This window comes from Larimichthys crocea, chromosome XVI (assembly GCF_000972845.2).
Source record: "Larimichthys crocea isolate SSNF chromosome XVI, L_crocea_2.0, whole genome shotgun sequence".
NCBI classification, from domain to species: Eukaryota; Metazoa; Chordata; class Actinopteri; family Sciaenidae; genus Larimichthys; species Larimichthys crocea.
Genome location: NC_040026.1, coordinates 23,467,353 through 23,473,123, shown reverse-complemented (window position 1 = coordinate 23,473,123; position 5,771 = coordinate 23,467,353). Strand labels below are relative to the sequence as shown.

The 5,771-nt window shown below is 44.9% G+C and overlaps 1 pseudogene; it reads right to left on the bottom strand.

Moving 5' to 3' along the window:
• Positions 1 to 535: 535 nt before the first annotated feature.
• Positions 536 to 5,771, bottom strand: LOC113747881 (antigen peptide transporter 2-like; annotated as a pseudogene).

Sequence of the window (5,771 nt, the reverse complement as noted above, 5' to 3'; positions counted from 1 at the left end):
TTTGGAAGACGTTTGGTCTCGACGTTAGAGATGACCTTTCACCAACACCACTTAGAATATATTCAGCACTTTCATCTTAAACTCAGAGAGGAGCGTTAATTATGCAGGAATGAAGTCTTACGTGAACCTTGTCCACAGTCACTCAGGATTTATCTGAATCCTGAAGAAGCAGATTCACAAGTTTTACTCGGGGACGACAGGCTGAATTCTTAAGATATGAAATCAAGTTTTCAGCTCGTTCATTGTGTTTTTTTTTCTTCTTTGTTTTCCTCACATGTAATAAATACCACATGTACACATCTCCAGGTTTGGTCTAGTTCCCATATGCTGATCGGATCTCGGCCAGATGTATCTGCAATCTTCACGGTTTGACCACATTCTGAAGAAAATGATCCACACAAGCTCTAGGCTGGAAACAGCTTGTATCAAGTTTATCTTCTCTGGAGAAAGAAGACCTCCACCTTCATGGAGGCAGCAGCTCCACCTACTTAGGTTGCATATCTCATGACGAGAACATAAACAGTACTACGTCAGATCAGGTCTCTTTAGGCAGGATACAGGAGGAAACAGGATTAGCGATCCTTCGTACAATGAGGACTTTAACTTTTGATGTAAACTTTTGTACTTCTGCTTGTATGTTACGGGAAAATGAGAGTGTTCTCCTGTCAGAATCTCCGCGTGTTTTACTTACAGTATGCTGCACTTGAACATCCAGTTTGCTCGTAGCCTCGTCCAGAATGATGACCTGCGGATCTCGGACCAGAGCTCTGATGATGGGCGATGCACTGCTCTGTCCGTCTGACAGTCTGCCGCCACGTTCGCCGATATCTGTGAAGAAGATATAGATTATTGAAACATTCAAATATCACATCGGTTTGTTTCTGCGTGGTGGCCCTCGATCTCCAGCCAGACTCTCAATCATCTCCGTACAGCTTCCAGCTGCACAAAAAAATCTGTAAAAAGTCGATTTGTAACATATTGTTATAGCATTTATTAACTTGATGTTTTGAGAGCTGCTGTGCTCTCATACTGACATGAAAATCTACAAACAGACTATTACAACAACAACAAACTACAGATTAAGGCCCCTTAGTGACATTAATTAGACTCCTTTAATAGAATAGCATTAAAAAACAAAATGAAAACACTCTGAGAAGTGTGTGTGTGTGTGTGTGTGTGGTGTACCCGTGTCGATGCGTTCTCCAGCTGAGAGATGAAGCCGTCGGCGTTGGTCTTCTTCACAGCTTCTTTCACCACCTCGATGGGCAGTCCTTCAGGCCGTATTCAATGTTGTATCTCAGCGAACCAGAGAACAGCTCAGGATCTGGGATACCAGGGCCAGCTAAATAAATGAAGTGAAATTAAATCACATGCACACACAACAGGTCGATACAGCGCCTCCTTAATCCCTGACAAAACGTCAGAGTTTGGGATGGACAGATCACACAGCTCAGGAAAGACGCTAACAGAAATGTGTCTCCTCGCTTCTTCTTGTGTTAGTTGCAAACAGACTGCAGAGGAAGTCCAGACACTCGTTTACCAGTTTCATGTGATCTGCTGGCTGCACCAGAAGCCCCCAGAGGCTGAAATCACATCGGATGACAGCTGATGGGTTCCCAGATTGCAGAGCCACGCGGCTCTTACTCTTGTTAAATGTTATATGTTTGCATTGTCTAACAGGTAAAAACAGATGCAAACAAACAACAATAGTTTATTTTCTATCGGTGTTTTTACCAGCCAGTTTCTTGGAGGTTTGAGGTTTTTGCGTGCAGTGTCTCTTTTTGTGGAGCATAAAGACACTTTCTATATAAAATATAATGGATGTGTTGTCTGTACCTTCTGATGGAGGTATTTGTGACTGTACTGGTGCAGCGGCTGTCCGTCCAGCAGGATCTCCCCCTCCTGAGGTTCGTACAGCTCTTCAGGAGGGGACACAGGAAGTCTTCCCGCCGCCCGAGGGGCCGACCAGCGCCGTCATCTTCCCTGGCTGAACTCCATGGAAAACCGACTGTAGAGGACAGTTAACGAAAACGATGAACTCGTTAATGTTTAAACACCTGGAGGACACAGTGTCAGACTTTCACAGTTACCTTCAGCGCTGGCTTATCTTGAGGAGCTGACGGGTAGGTGAAGGGACGTTTCTGAAACTTATTTTTCCCTCCAGCTTCTCGGGAGCGAACTCTCCGGCCGCTTACACTCCGGCGTTCTGTCCAGATAATTAAACACTTTGGAGATGACTCCGACTGTGGACATGGTCTCTCCATAGCAACAAAAAGCTCCTGTAACAAAAAAAAACAATGTATTAACATTTACAGAAAACATCCTGCGATGTGGATTATGTGTAACTCAGCTCACCCTTAAATTGTTGACATCGGCTTCTGGTACAAGAAAAGGACACGAGGTTACCGATGCTGAGCTGACCCACTGAGATCAGACTGCGGGCCTTCACCAGCATCAGATCTTAATCCCCAGACTGACCAGCTGAGTGGAAAGAGAGCAGAGAGGAATGATGTGACAGTGTAGTTAAACCAAAGAGAAGTGAAACATGCTCCTCTAACACGGGTTTAAAGGTTTTGAATATTAGGGGAGCAGGACAACGTACGGAAGACGACTCCTGCCAGGAAATTAGATGATAAATTAAAGATGCTGAGTTACTTCTGACCTCAAATTATTTTTTGTCAAAATTATCATTTTAAAATGCTGAATCTAAAAATTTGAACTCGTACCTCATGTTAATCTGCAAAGACCAACGTCAGCCTTCTTATTTTCATAATTAATCATCTAAAGTTCTCATATTTTACACTTTTTTGGTGTTTATTCGAAGTTTTAATGATATATTGGCAGTTTTAAGCAGCAGCACAGAAGCTTCTGCGTTTTATCTCAATGATATTAATGGACCTCCCTTCTGATTGGCTGTTTTCTGACTGACAGGTAACGGATTGTAGCAGGCTGAGGACAGTGACTGTATAGTTGTGAAATCATAACAGTCCAGAGTGTGTAAATGTTTAACGGTGAAATGTGTCATCCATACATCTGTTCTTGCACTCAGAGAAGCATGTGACACAGTATTTATGTCCGCAGCTGCTTCATGATCTAAATTTGTTTCTTCTCCGGTGGAAGCGGGCTCAGTACGAGTTGAAAGCTGAACACGTTCTCTTGTTTCCCAGATAAAATCATAAGATGGACGTACTGCACGCCCGCACGTAGTCAAGCTTGGTTTTTTTCTTGTCTTGTCATTTCCTGTTTTATTTTTGAAAAGTAACTCTCCTCTCGTTTCAGGTCACTTGCCGTTCCTCATGGTCACCAGTCGGCTTGTCTTCCCTGATTCCTGATTGTGTGCCACCCTGTTTCCATTGTCTGCGTCTCCCTTTGTCCTGTGCCAAAGTGTTTCGTCTCTGTTCGTACACCCGCCTGTTCATAGCCAAGTCTGTTTGTTCAGAGTTTGTTTCTGATTTTTTGGTTGTAACTTTTTCTTAGTCTGCTTTTGTTTCTAGTACTTAGTTTAGTGTGTAGTATTATCTAGCCTCCACTTTTAGGAGAGTTTTTTTGTTTGCTTCTGCTCTTCTAGTAGTGGTTTTAGTTGATGTTTTTGTGCCTTTTGATTTTCCTCCTTGAGGTGATTTAGATTTTGATATTCTGCATAACCGATATATATTTAGTTTGGCCTCGTTCTCTCTTCTGAGAGATTCTGTAAGGTCGAGGTTTCTCTGTCGAGAGGTTTTGTTTCCTTCAATAAAACTGCTCACGGACACCTCTTTGCTTCGAGTCCTGTTTAAGTTCCGGCCTAACAACGCCGCCTGTATCTTACCCTCCGTAGCAAGAGGAAGATGCACTGTAGATTCCGATCGTCTCTTAACGGCGCACATCTGGTCCAGAGCCTCGTTGTACCTCCTCACTTCTTCTTCTCCGCGTTGAAGCTGGCGGACCGTACGAATCCCGCTGACCGTCTGTGAAGCCAGGTCTTTGTTCTGAGCGTGAACATTCCTGCATCTGTCTTTGAGCTCCTGTTTGACAAACAAGAAGCTGTGCATGAGCCAATGATGCTGCAGATCATCTCTTGTCCGTGGAGCTGAATGTTTCATGCTGACATTAAAAGTTTATATAACATGAATTACTGTTTATTCTTTTCAGCCGTGGGCAGTAATGTTTTTTGTTTGTCTGGATTCAGTTTTATCTCCTTTTCTCTTCAGAGAGCTCATGCCTGCTTTTCCTGTCGATTCTATCTCTTTTCCCTTGATATTCTTCAAAGGAAATAGGCTTGATTGTGTTTTCCTTCTGAAGATCCCCTGATGACTCCGCTCTAGAAAAACAATTTGTGTGTACGCTTCCTCAAAAAAAAAAGTTCAGTTTCATTGTTAAAACTCCTGAAATCACCTCCTACTAACTTTCCTAGATATCGTGTTTGTGTGCAAGTTTCACTCACCACACCGTGACTGACCTCCAAACTGGCTGTGACGTGAGAAACTCCGGCTCGTGTGTAACTGTGCACAATTTAAACTAAGTGAGCGTGAAAACCACCTTCAGGTGTCAAAACCGCACATTCATCGTGCACGGTGAAGCTCAAACATCAAAGTGAAGGATCGATAAGATAATAATAAAAAACAAATTTCAAACAGATTTTCTGCATGCACTTATTGTAATGTTGAATTAAATCTGTTGTAAATGTCAAATAAAACAAATCAAATCCTTGCCCTGACTTCAAAGCACTTTTTTTTGTGCATTAGAGCGCCCCCAAACTGGTGACCTGAGCTTGTTGTCAGCTCAGCTCAACAACTGAGTTCCAGGGACCAGTGTCCATCACACCTACCTTGGACCAGGTGATGTATTTGCTCTGCAAGACGGCCAACAGCGCATCTCTATGCAGGTGAGCACGGTGAGCTCCCAGGACAGGTTTAACATCACCCGAGCATGAGGACGGTTTGACCGTGCTGCGAACCGCTGCGTTGGCGTTCAGCGCCACCGTGCGGCCCATCTTGTCCACGTCCGAGTGCAGGCGGGACGAAAGAGACTTCCTGGGTTGGTGGTGAAAGGGAGAAGAGTTTTAAAAGTCCGGGACAGGACGCCTTGTAAATCAGTGCATCCCTGAAATCTATTAACGGACTTCTCACCGGAGTTGTTCACCTCAAAGAAGTGAACCTCCTGCTGCAGCAGGGTGTGGAACAGAAGATGCTTCAGTCTCCTGTTCAGCCTGGCCAGGGTGCACATGAATATGCCTCCTCTTAAGCCGGAGAACAGAGCGCTGTCGAGATAAAGGTGATTAGAAATCTCTGCCGGTATCAGGTGAAGACAAAGGATGTGTGCAAACATCCGTTACCTTCCAAGAGAGAAAAGTGCGAGCTGTCCAAGTGCAGAAAAGAAGCTGGAATCAAGCACTCGACCTCTCAGCATGTCGATCACATTCCCCTGATACAACGGGATGAAGGTATCACCTGTGAGGGAAGATGACACTGTGTAGTAACTGAAATGACGTCTACAATGTTCTGTTTCTGTCTGCCTCGTACTCACAGACGACTCCTAAGATGAGGAACCCGAAAGCTGCGAGAGATAAAGCGTGTCCGGTTTGAAGTATTCAGCAGCCTGACGAGCAGCTTCATCAGCGTCCCGTCACCACACACGCCTTCTCCCAAACCACGCAGGCCAGCGACGAGGCGCCCGACACCAGGAGCAGCACGCTGAGGTCCGGAACGGTCCGGTGTAAGGTTCCAGGGAGGCGCCACGAGGACCCGTCCACTCTCAAACACGGGAACAGGAGGCAGAGGAGCGCCGCCACC